Source organism: Armigeres subalbatus, chromosome 3 (assembly GCF_024139115.2).
Source record: "Armigeres subalbatus isolate Guangzhou_Male chromosome 3, GZ_Asu_2, whole genome shotgun sequence".
Lineage (NCBI taxonomy): Eukaryota > Metazoa > Arthropoda > Insecta > Diptera > Culicidae > Armigeres > Armigeres subalbatus.
In genome coordinates this window covers 74,221,749-74,235,441 of record NC_085141.1, presented here as the reverse complement: position 1 = coordinate 74,235,441, position 13,693 = coordinate 74,221,749, and the positions used below count along the sequence as shown (strand labels likewise).

The 13,693-nt window shown below is 37.2% G+C and overlaps 1 long non-coding RNA gene across 1 annotated transcript; it reads left to right on the top strand.

Moving 5' to 3' along the window:
• The first annotated feature begins 3,511 nt into the window (after positions 1-3,511).
• Positions 3,512-4,204, top strand: LOC134225789 (uncharacterized). Its single transcript, XR_009983325.1, has 3 exons — positions 3,512-3,733; positions 3,802-3,982; positions 4,060-4,204. It is a non-coding gene; the product is annotated as an uncharacterized LOC134225789 (long non-coding RNA).
• Positions 4,205-13,693: the final 9,489 nt, after the last annotated feature.

The following is a 13,693-nucleotide window of genomic DNA, read 5'->3' as shown; positions in this document are numbered from 1 at the left end:
TTGTAGGTGCAGACATGTTGAATTTCATCTAAAAGTAAGATTAAAAAATTTAGTGGATTGAAGATGCAAAGTAGGAGAATGGAACGGACCTGAGATTGAACCCACGACCTCCTGCGTAGGAGGCAAAAGCATTAGCCATATGACTACCAAGCCGGTTCATGGTAATTGTTCATATAAATTTTGTTTTCCCCTAGAGAGATGAATGAAAGTGAAGCCCATCGATCACTTCAAAGTAAAGTGGTTGTACCAGGAGATATAAAAATAAGTGTCTTTTTTGAAGAAAATGCGTTTACATAGAGCAGATGCATGATTTTCGTTTATTGGTTAACTATTCATAACTGTTGGACAATCTTGTTTTCATTAGATTCATGCTCAAGGGCACGATTTTTCTGATTATAAATCCTTCACTAAACTGCCCTGGCTTTGATCGTACAGATTTTGTGATTGCGTTCTATGTTAGTGGTATTTGGCTTACCGTATATCAATTGCCACCAGATTTTTGGTATTAATGAGGTATTTGAATGTGGTACTAGGATTTTTAGAAACTTGCTGCAAATACGACAAACAAAAAATAAAAAAATAAACTACCGGAATAAAGTGGAAAAACAGGATTCTTTGTATTTATATTGCTTCTCCTTTTGGCATTACATACTCTACTGAAACATTGCTGCCTCATAGCTTAACGTTGAACCAGCCCTTCCACAGTTGTAGAACTGCGCGGTTTTTTAGCCAAGTTTCCGTTGTCATGACTCATGAGGCTAACACGACGATACTTTTATTCCCAGGAAAGTCAAGAAAATTTCCAAACCGAAAATTGTCATCCAAATCAGTCATCCAAAAATCTCTGGAGTTATGCATTAGGATCTACACGCGTAACTAAAGATCAATCGGACTGTTTTAATTGTGATACAGCATACATATGCTCTTTTTGATGTGCAGTATAGAATGAGTCAACGGCCAAGATATCGTCGAGTTTGTCCTTAAAAACTAGAAGTGTTATCAAAGATCCATGAAACTGTTTCAAAAATGGTTCATGACCTTTGTGATACATAGAATATATAGAATTTCTGGGATGCGTGATACATGTTCCATGAATAGAAAACCGTGATTTTGCAGAACATGTGAAGCAAGTGTGTAAGGAGCCAGACAATACTTAATAATCATCCTACTTGGTTAGCATTGTACAAAACATTGGTTTCATCAATACCCTCTAAGCTGCGGAGGACGACGGAGGTCCTTCGTAGCTTAGTAGAGAAAGCTTAGTGGTTTTGTGGGATCAAACCCTACCGAAGGTATTGGTTACCCTTCAATACCTTTTCCGAACTAAATCTATCACATGTTGTGTATATGCATAAATTGAGTTTCAGACATAGTAATTAATTTCCACTCCGGGTGGCTTAATACCCGGAAAATAGGCAATTAACTTTGAATGAACATATAGGCATATCGTCCTGCCTACACGGGGCGTTTTGACCAGTAAAACATATTTTCGTAAAAAGTTACATTATTGAAGATGGAGGTAATTTTATATCGTATCTACCATTGCACTATGGTCCAGGATACAGATTTACGCGGAAAGTTTTACCAAAAAATAGGGTGACCCATCATATAAAAAAAATTAGAAAATATTTTTTTTATTTCTTGAAATATTGACATGTTATGTACAAAGTTGTAGCGTAGCTTATTCCAATCAATTTTGCTAAAAAAAACTTTTTCTGTAGCTCTTGAGTTGGCTGATTTAGAGCAATTTTACCTAATTGGATTAGGGTGTACCTCAAAAAAACAGTATTTTTGATCTAATTTTTTTGTTTTAGATTTCTCGAAAAAGTCGTCTTTAGGAGCTCAAAAAAAAGCAACTTTTGATGGGTAAATATGCACAATATTTTTTTCCGATCAAAAGTTATAATCATTTTTCTGTCAAAATTACATTTTTTTCATAAGTTGATATCTCCGGTTAGAGCAGACCAAAAAAATATGTTTACACGGCATCTAAAAGAGAAATTAATATTCTTCATTATGTCAAAAAATTGGGGATATGTTATTTTTTATCTCAAGTTTCACCAATTTTACTAAAATCATGTTTTTTCAAATAAATTGATATAACTCGACAACGGAAGAGAATACAGACGATATTCTTATCGCAAAACACACGTTTTGAAAAGCTCCAAAAGTCTTCAGAAGATCGGAAAAAGATATTGTGCATATTTACCCATCAAAAGTTGCATTTTTGAGCTCTAAAAGTCACCTAAAGACGACTTTTCGAGAAATCAAAAACAAAAAAATTAGATCAAAAATACTGTTTTTTTGAGGTACACCCTAATCCAATTAGGTAAAATTGATCTAAATCAGCCAACTCAAGAGCTACAGAAAAAGTTTTTTTAGCAAAATTGATTGGAATAAGCTACGCTACAACTTTGTACATAACATGTCAATATTTCAAGAAATAAAAAAAATATTTTCTAATTTTTTTTATATGATGGGTCACCCTATTTTTTGGTAAAACCATAATGATGGCCTTACTATTTCGAACAATATTGTAGAACAACAGTTTTTTCTAAAAAATATAGTTTTTGCGTAAAATTCATCTTTCCGCGTAAATCTGTATCCTGGACCATAGTGCATTGAGAAAAGTTATTTTGTTGCCCACCTGAGTGTTCCAGTGCAAATTTTGCGGACAGTATGCTAGCGTCGCTCCAGTATGTTAAGCAAATAAACATTGAAAGTTACATCAAAACTGTAACTTTTCGTATTTTGCTATTATTTTCATTATTTAATAATAAAAAAATACGTCCGCATTCACATAGTATGATGGTTTTACAAATATTCAAAGGTACCAACTGATGTTTACTCTTAGTTAGTTATAGTTTTCTGGAAATCAAGGCCAGGAGGGGCACATTATACCGTCTTACCCTAAACGTTGTGCTTTTGTTACGTAAGAAGCATTAGAACTGATTTATCTTTCTACGTTTTTTCGTTAGACAAAGACAAAGACACCAAAATACTTGAAAAAAATTTATTCAATTTTTACGGTCAAAAGTAAATACGCGTGAACAGTGTAATTGAAAGCTTAGGTGGTGCTTCAAAGGAACATCACTTTGAAAGCGTTAGTAGGCCTTCCAGAACAACGTTCGAGTACTTTTACACTGCTTAGAGTTTAAAAAAATAAAACTGAGCTCCATCATTAAGTTAAAAAATTGTATTTTCACACAGCAAAAAAAAATATTAATATGCCGAAACGTAATTTTCAGAAACGTACCTGAAAAAGATATGTAATAAGCTATTTGACGTGTTTTTGAATCATATCAATGTTTTATTACATCGCACAACGTAAACTGTATTCGACAAAACTTTATTATGAAATCTGTCAAATATGCGTAAAATTACCTACGCAATTAATCATTTGAATGCATTCAAAAAGATGCACATAATGCAGGTCGTACATTAGCCGTAATTTCGCCAACAGAAGCAAATAATTTTACATCAGCAATGTAATATAACCCAGCATCAACGGTGCAAGTGTCAAACTTCGTCAACGCCAGTAGCTGACGCTCGAAAATTTTCATTGGTTGTCAGGTGCTAGCAGAAACTTGTTTGTTTGTGAAAATTCTCCGCATTAGTTTTAATCAGGGTTTATCAAAATCCGCAGCAGGATCAGAACATGATCAGGAATAGAATAAATTGATTGATCAGTGAACCTGCTTCGTACCTAGAAGAAAGTGCACTGGATTTTCAGGTAAGTTTCGGTACGGCGAAAATTGTTTACCGCCGGAACAAAGATTTTAAACTTATTTCATTTGATAGCTGTAAGAAACGGATTCTGGAAGAGATCCGCAACACATAATCACCGGAAGTGTTGTTCCGATCCGATTAGAAATGACTGCGAAGTACATTCAGAGGGAAGACAGAGCGCAAGAGGAATCAAAATTTCCCTGTTGATCGGCTGGGTATAATCCAACGAGAAAAGAGGAATGACGAATTACAGGTAAGCTTCGTTGCCAAAACATGAAATCACCCGCTGGAACGAAATAACGAAATGACTCCGTTTCATACATATTGCAGGTCATCAAAACGCCAGGCCGCAAACAAAACACACTTTGAACTATTGTACGATTTCCGGAACCAACCTGTCCCAAACGATCATCATTCGGTAATTTAAAGAATGTCTACGAAGTTGTGTTGTGTTAAACAGAGGGTGCATGGTAAGATTTTCTACTAGTGATTGAAGTAGCGAAATGTGTGCCACAGTGTCTAGATAAAAATCGATGTTTGTGCTGAAATTGAAATTTTGAATTTTAAAATTTTAATTTTTAGTTTTAAATTTTTAATATTTTATTTTCAATTTTTAATTTTTAATGTTTAACTTTAAATTTTTAATTTTTAATTTTTAGTTTTTAATTTTTTATTTTCAATTATTTATTTAATTTCTAATTTTTTATTTTTTATTTTGCATTTTTAAATTTTAATTTTTATTTTTCAATTTTCAATTTTAATTTTAAATTTTTAATTTTCAATTTTTTATTTAAAATTTTTAATTTTTCGTTATTAATTTTTTATTTCTATTTTTTGTTTTAGATTTTAAATTTTTAAATTTTGAATTTTTAATTTTTAATTTTATTCTCTTAAATTGTATTATTAATTTATAATTAATAATTTTTAATTTTCGATTTTTATTTTTTATTTTCTAATTTTTTATTTTTAATATTTTAATTTTAAATTTTAAATGTTTAATTTCTAATTTTTAATTTTCAATTTTCAATTTTCAATTTTCGATTTATAATTTATAATTTTTAATTTATAATTTATAATTTATAATTTATAATTTTGAATTTTGAATTTTGAATTTTGGATTTATAATTTTTAATTTTGAATTTTTAATTTTTAATTTCTAATTTTTATTTTTAATTTTAAATTTTTATTTATTTATTTCTTCCTCTGTAAGTTTTTTTAGGAATTCCTCCGAAAGTTCCTCAGAGAATTCCTCCGGAAGTTCCTCCAGGAATTCCTCCTTCGCGAAATTTTTCCCTAGCATTTTTACATATGCGATGCCTCGGGATTTCGGCACGGAAAATCGAAATCCCTGCCCCATTTAAAATTCATGGGGACCAAAATCAGGCGGAAAATTCCCGAGGTGCAAGGTAACATTTACGAAAGAACTGCTGAAGGAGCTTACCGAAGAATTCCTGATGGAACTTACGGAGGAATTTCAAGAAGTACTTCCTGAGGAATTCCTAGAGGAACTTCCGGAGAAATTCCTGGAAGTATTACCGGGGAATTCCTGCAGGTATTACCGGAGGAATCCCTGGAGGAACTTCCGGAGGAATTCCTGGAGGAAATTCCGGATAAATTCTTGGAACTATTTCTCCTGGAATTCCACCGGAAGTTCCTCCTAGAATTCCTCCGGAAGATTCTCCTAAAATTCCTTTGGAAGTTCCTCCAGGAATTCCATAAAAAGTTCTTTGTGGAATTCCTCCGGAAGTTCCTGCTTAATTCCTTTTGGAAATCTTCCGGAAAAGTTCCTTGTGCAATTCTTCCGGAAGTTCCTGCTGAATTCCTTCTGGAAATCTTCCGGAAGTTCCTTCTGGAATACCTCCGCAAGTTCCTTTTGGAAATCCTCCGAAAGTTCATTCTGGAATTCCTCAAGAAATCCTTATGGAATTCCTCCAGAAGTTCTTCCTGGAATTCTTTGGAAAGTTCCTCCTGGACCTCCAAAAGTTCCCCCTGGAAGTTCCTCTTGGTATTCCTTCGGATGTTACTCTTGGAATTCCTTCAGAACTTCCTTTGGAATTCCTTCGGATCTACCTCCAGAAATTTCTCAGGAAGTTTCTCCACGAGTTTATCCAGGAATTTCTTCGGGAGTTCCCCCAGGAATTCTTCCGAAAATTCCTCCAGGAGTTCTTTCAGGAGTCACTCCGCCAGTGGCACATGGAATTACTGAGGAAGTTTTTCCTGAAATTCCCCCGGAAGTTTCTGCAGGAATCCCTCCGGAAGTTCCTCATGGAATTCCACCGGAAGTTCATCCTATAATTCCTCAGGAAGCTCCCCCAAGCATTTCTCTAAAATTTCTTTCTAAAATTCATCCGGAAGTTCCTCCTGAAATTCTTTCGAAAGTTCTTCCGAAATTCCTCTGGGACTTCATCCGGAAGTTCCTTCTGGAAGTCCCTTCTGGAGTTCCTCTGGAAGTTCCTTCTGGAGTTCCTCTGGAAGTTCATTCTGGAGTTCGTCCGGAAAATCCTGCCGGAATTCCTGCAAAAGTTCCTGCTGTAATTCATCCGAAAGTTTCTGAAGGAATTCCTACTACAGTTTAAGCTGGAATTCCACCGGAAGTTCCTTTTGGAAATCTTCAGGAAGTTCCTTCTGGAATTCCTCAACAAATCCTTCTGGAATTCCTCTGCAAGTTCCTTCTAGAATTCATCCTGAAGTTCATTCTGGAGTTCCTTCGAAAGTTCCTCCAGGAATTACTCCGGAAGTTCCTCTTGGAATTCCTGCAGGAATTCCCCTGGAGCTTCCTCCAGGAATTCTTCCGGAAGTTCATGTTAGGATTCCTCAGAAAATTTTTGCTGGAATTTCTCCGGAAGTTCGTGCTTGAGTTCCTCCTGGAATTCCTACAGGAACTTCCGGAAATTCCTCTAGGAATTCCTCCGGACGCTCCTCTAGGAATACCTTCGAAAGTTCCTCTAGGAATTCCTCCGGAAGTTCCTCCTAGAATTCCTTCCTAGAGAAACTTCCGGATGAATTCCTAGAGGAACTTCCGGAGGAATTCTTAGAGGAACTTTCGAAGGAATTCCTGGAGGAACTTCCGAAGGGATTCTTAGAGGAACTTCCGGAGGAATTCTTAAAGAAATTTCCAAAGGAATTCCTAGAGGAATTTCTGCAGGAATTTCCGGAGGAATTTCAGCAGAAATTTTTGGAGGAAGCCTTGCAGGAACTTCCGAAGGAATTCCAAGAGGAACTTTCGGAGAAATTTCTGGAGGTACTTTCCGTTGCATTTGAGGAGGAATTTTCGAAGGAACCTCCGAAGCATTTCTCAAAGGATTTTCTTGTGGAACTCCTAGAGGAATTTCCGAAGAATTTCCTAGAGGAAATTCCGGAGGAATTCGTAGAGGTACTTCCTGAGGAACTTCCGGAGGAATTCCTAAAGGAACTTCCGGAGGAATGCGTTAAGGAGCTTCCGGAAGTTTCTCTAGGAATTCCTCCGAAAGTTTCTCTAGAAATTCCAGGAGGAACTCCTAGCAGGATCTTCCGGAGGAATTCCTGGAGGAAGCTCCAGAGGAATTTCCTGAGGAATTCCAAGAGGAACTTCCGGAGTAATTCCTGGAGGAACTTTCGAAGAAACTCCAGAAGGAACTTCCGGAGGAATTCTAGAAGGAACTTCCGGAAGAATTCCAGAAGGATTTATTTGAGTAATTCCAGAAGGAACTTCCTGATGATTTCCAAACGGAACTTCCGGGGGAATTCCAGCTGGAACTCTAGGAGGAATTCCTTCAGGAACTTTCGGATTAATTACAGCAGGAACTTCAGGAGGAATACTTCCGAGGAACTTCCGGAGGAATTCCAGAAGAAACTCTCGGAGGAATTGCAGGAGGAACTTTAGAAGCAATTCCAGAAGGAACTCCCGGAGGAATTCCAGGAGGAACTTTAGAAGCAATTCCAGGGGGAACTTCCAGAGGAATTTTAGAATGATATTTTTGAGAAATGATTGGGGGAACTTCCGGAGGAATTATAGGATTAACTTCCGGAAGAATTCCATGAGGAACTTCCGGAGGAATTTCAGGGAAAAAATTTCTCAGTAATTCCAAGAGATAGTTCCGGAGTAACTCCTGGAAATATTCCTGGAGGAATTCCCGGGAGAATACACAGGTCTATTTTAAATTAAAATTCAAATTTTAAATTTCAAAAATTTTAAATTATAGAACCGAATTCGAACCTTTAGATCAAAAACTCAAAACAATACATCTGGACATTAGAGGTCGTCTTCTTACATGGGGGGAGGGGGGTTGAAAAACCCAGAAAAATTGCTTACGTAATGAGTGTATATATTTATATATATTGATATTTTGTGAAAAATAAAAAAAACAATAAAATGTATCGGAAAGATATTGAAAATAAATATATCATCGTATAATACTGTTGACATTTGTTTTTGTTTCTTCCGTAATACAAAACTGCCGGGCCACCCTAAAATCGGTGCCAAAAGCAAGGTTCATGCTGACCGGTTTTTTACGTCGATTTGTCTATTACATCAAACATATTACGTCAAAAATTGATTACATCGCTTCAATTTGAAGGTTAAATATCAAGTACGTCAATTTTTATTTGCAACATGTTGATGTAATAATACATGATATTTACGACGCGGATGATGTGCATCAAATCAGATGTGATATTACTTTTTATTTTTTACTGTGCATCTTCAAACCCAATTAAATCAATGCTTTGCTCGCACTACGCTCCGTAAACACATCACGTACCTGAGGCAATCGCCGTTTAACTGCTGCCCATAATTGTAATCACAGCAGGCAACCAGCATAAACCAATTACTGCATGGGATAAGCCTCTCCTTCATCCGTAACACACTTCTTCCCTTGCTAAGTCATACGAAATATGTACATTACTGTTTGCAACTACAACGTCTAACCACCGAAGTAAACAACCGCAACCTGTAGATACCTACTCGTTGACGACAGACACTAAAAGAACGTTGCGCTACACCTGCGCTTCCGTTATACGCAAACATGGGACAACTATGCCTATAATGGTAGCGCGAGAGGTTTGGAGCCATATGAGGGCTTCGAAAACCGGCGCCACCGGCCAAAGGAAATAAATATTCAATTTAGTTAATCCTTTCGTAATTAAAACTTTATCAAAAATGTTCGTATACTCTTCCTACAACACACATGTTGTAGGGCCCGCATATGCAAAGCCCACGAAACTAACCGGATATAGCGTGCTTGTTAAGACGGTTACTGCCGCTCGGAGTAAGATGAAAGCGATATCCACTCGCAAAAGAATTTCCGTCACTTGCTGTAGCTTTCAGTGTATGTAACTATGTTTGTGTGTAGTTGATTGAGGCTTACCATTTCTTTGCATCAGGGATTTCAAATTTGTATGGTAGTAGTGGTTTTTATGCTATAGCAGGAACCGTACGTAATTATTCTGCTGATGATGATTTTGACGCTTTACGATTTGAATAAATCTGATTCGGAATATGGAAGGCGTTCTGAACCTTCCTTTGATTTCACGCGTGACTTTATCCTACGGAGAAGTAATTATGGCGAAACCCTGGAAAATAGATCCAATACACTTAGGTTGTTTTTTAGTTTTGTATCATTGAATATAATCTTCTCACGTCTGTTTTTAGTGGGGAACACGTAGTTTACTTCAAATGAATTAAAATATAAAATCGAATAGTCTATTCTCATTTAATCGTCTTTTGTTTCTAGTGGAGCAACGTTACCATAAATTAGTTACCGTTCTTCATGGCAATAGTTATTTATTTTGGCTATTATGGTATTAGAGACCTTGTAATTGAAAATTTTGAGATTTCTCAGAATGTTTTATAGAGTTATGGGGGTAATGTTAGTCTAGGATGTAACGTTGACTCATCGGGCAGATTAATCAATAATACATCGATAATGCATTCTTTTGTAGAGGAATATTTAAGTAGAAGCATAAATATTAGAATAATGTGACCATACGTCCCGCGAAACGTCCCGCATTCAGCTTATTTCTAGATAATGTCCCGCGAAATACAGAAAAATAGAATACATTTTTAGTCATTGGTTAGTATTTTAAAAGAAATTATTAGATTTATAAAATTTATAATTTTGATTAATACTAAGTTTTATAAGACAATCATATGGATCATAGAAATCAAGAATAAAATGTTCTGTGACTCAGAATACATTATTTCTATTGTTTGTTTTACCATGGGAGTCTTGTGAGCAGATTTTGCCTCTATGTATTTCCTGCTGCGTAATTGCTTGTATTTCGACACGGAACATTCAAAATATCACTCCATTTAAATGTCACGCGGAGAAAAATCTTGTGGAAAATCTATTCCAATTAGAAGATGACCTTTACTGTGTTGATATTGGATATCGATAACAGTGTTAGGAAAAACTCAAATTCTTAGATCTCATCCAAAGTTCAAATCAAGCGCGAGTCAAACACCACCCGGCTCATGGCAGAGAGAATCGTTCATGATTCGACTTGTGGTTTGAATCATTGCTTGATTTCTACGTTTCATTCTCCGTTGAATTAATCGAATTTACTTTCTTTGCTTAAAATATTGGAAAATAAAAAAGTAACATAAAATACGCTTCTATTGTGTTTTGGTTCTTTTTGAAGCGAAATCCTTTTTGGCGATTAAGCGGAACGATGCGATTCTGCATGCAAAACTCAACCACGATGCTCTCCCTGCAGAATCGCAAGCGATCTGAAATGGGACGAAATTTTTGATTTTCTGAGCAGATATCTATTCAGTCTCACCTGTTTGGAAATAAATTGGAACAATAACCGTGGACCTGATTTCTGAAGGCGAAAGCATCAACCAGAATAGACTTTTAGAAAAATATGATCTAATTAATTCATAACCACAGTATCTACTTTTGTTAGATATTTTAGAAATTGTTATTAAGAATGATTTGTTTATCGGCTTTATCGGTCATTTCTACTCAAAGTATGAGGGAGTAGATAATCGAAAGATAATTGAAAATCATTAGATTGAAAGCCATTCGCTAGGGCGCGAACAAGTATGAAGCGATAGAGGGTGAAAGGGAGAAAGGAAGACCATCTATTGAACAGCACACAATCGAAGCGTGAATCTTCTTGCCTAACGCCCTGGTTGTGGACGGCTTGGTTAGTGGTATGGAAACCACCGTGCCAAGACAGGCAAAAAGATCCAGGCAACGATCTCCCCATGTGCTGTTCTGTTTTACATCTAGTTCTATCGATCGGCAGGTTTATGCGGAATTCGCACTACCACTCATGGAGGTATGTCCATATCGTGACGTGTTCTTCCAATCACCTGATTTCGATCTTATTGGATAGAACCTCATTTTGACGTAAACTACGTCTAAGGGGAAGACTCAGATACAGGGTGTAAAACCAAAATTTCCAAATTCGAGACCGTCACGAAATTAGGATAGATTTCAAACGCTAATAGCGTCTTTATCTTTCGATGGATTTTCGACTTTTGGTTATCAATCGATTCAGAAACTCTCCAGCAATTTGCCAATTCTATTGATACTATTGATTATCAACGTTAAACTATTGAAAATGTTGTTTCTTTCCAAACCGGGTGAAAAATTCAATTCCGTTCATAAATCCCCAACACGGACATCAGATTGCAGTAAGGTACGGGCCTTTTGATTCACTGCTTCGTTTTCCCTGTGTATAAAAAGCCTCGTGTTTCGCGTGCGCGCGTCATTTTCATTCTGGATGTCACGGCGAGCGGATCAGGGCGTCCAGAAGCGGTCCCAGTGACAACGGCTGGCTCAGCGGTGGTGGTGCGGATGAAGATTTTTCGGTCGGTGGTGGTGGCGGTCGTGGAAGCAGCAGCACATCATTTGCATCCGTGTCCCATCTTCTGCGGATCTGGCAATCGACGGCGTTCGTTGAGCCGAATTATCGGATGGCGGTCGCGCAGCCCAGTGGCTGCTGTCAATAAGGCACATAAGTGGCAATTAATCGGTTCTTTTCAGGACCATCATTATATTTGGGAGGACGGTTAAGTTGAAATAAATTTCCTAAAGTGCAACCGTTAGGAACTGGAAAATTCTTCGGTGAAATTTTCTAGCGTAATTCGGAGTTATATGATTTTAGTGATTGAGAATGTTGATGTTAGACGAACTTTCTTCATAGAACAAAGCATAATTGTTTGGCATCGGTAGCGGAATCATAGCATTAGTGCCGGTCCGAGCATAGGCTGTCATCGGAAGATTGCTACAGCAATTTATTCACTAATGTGACGTTTGCAACGATTTGAATGTTGTCGGCACAACATGAAATTTTCCCGCGAGACTCTAATTTTGTATTTTTCCTGTTGATGATTGATAAAGAAATCGGTTCCGGGATGAATTTTATTCAAAGCGCAACGCTAACGTCGGTAGTTGAATCCCAAGCAAGTATCGGAAGGAGACCATGCAAACAATTGATTCGCATTATGACTGAAGAAAATTGTATGGCGTCAGTATTAATGTTTGCTACAGATTCTTTGACGTAAACTTCGTCTAAGGGGAAGACTCAGATACAGGGTTTAAAACGGAAATTTCCAAATTCGATACTGTCACAAAAATTAGGATAGATTTCAAACGCTAATAGCGTCTTTATCTTTCGATGGATTTTGGACATTTGCTTATCAATCGATTCGGAAACCCTTCAGCAATTTGCCAATTCTATTGATACTATTGATTATCATTAATGCCTAATTTTTTTCTACAACAAATATGATTTTGAAAAAGTATCACCGGCGCGTGCTTACTCGCAATCTACATGCGGATACATTTACAGTTATATCAAACAACTGAAAACCGAAATACGCCACTCCAAAATTACGAGGTGACAATGTTAGAAAGAGACAAAAGATAGGAAAAATAACACGGTGTGTAGTGCCTCCCCGAGTCACCTTAAGAGCCACTTTCATTGATGGTAGCCGATCGTTAGTACTTCATATCAAATATCATATCATAACATATCAAAGAATATTGTGGCCAAATTTCATAAAATTTGGTCAATAAAACCTCCCTGACAATAATAGAACAAAGCCTGCCAAAGCCGTCATTCCCCCTATTTCAGACAAGAAAATTTAATCTGAGCGCTGCTAATGTTGATGACGACGACCGCGCGACCCACACCATCGCCGGGAATAAAATTTCCGGTAGGAGCTCCGCCGATGCCGAAGGTGGTGCCACGGTCTGCTCTCCGCGACATCTCGATCGAAATGGCACGCGCGCGCGGAAGAGCTGCTTTCTTGTAATCAATAAAGTTGAACCTGTAGCCACGCCCCTTTGAGGGGTGTGTGACGGTTACACAATATTTACAGTCATACCGGAGAACAAAGAGGCGGGACTAATGAGCCATCTTTATTGATTATATGAGAACTGCTCTCCCGCGCGCGCGTGGTCATCATCTTGGATGTCACGGAGAACGGACCAGCGCGGTTCCAGCGATAACGCATGTGGTTTGGTCTGTTGTGGTAAAAACTCATGGACTATTCAAATCAAGCCCAACTCAGCACCTAGAAACTCATGGATGAGTTGATTCATCGTATGTTTTCTGTATGTATGTAGAATCACGAGCGCGCGTCTAACGAAGAAGCTGCCAAAATGTATTCGCATGGATGACTATCTACTCAAATTATGTCTTTCTCTGAATCGTGATCTCGTGATTCTACTACCGACGGAAAACAATCTGCCATTACCAAGCAATTAATTTTACTTTGATCAAAATTCATCTCGCCTCAAGTTGTGACTAGTAACTCTTAAGTTACTTTCATTGATGGTAGCCAATCGTTAGTAGGGGAAATTACGGCTTTGGCAGGTTTTGTTCTATTATTGTCAGGGGGTTTTCTGTAACTAATTATGCTCAAATTTGGCCTAAACATTCTTTGCATATAAAAGAATATTGTGGCCAAATTTCATAAAATTTGGCCAACAAAAACCCCCTGACAATAGAACAAAACCTGCCAAAGCCG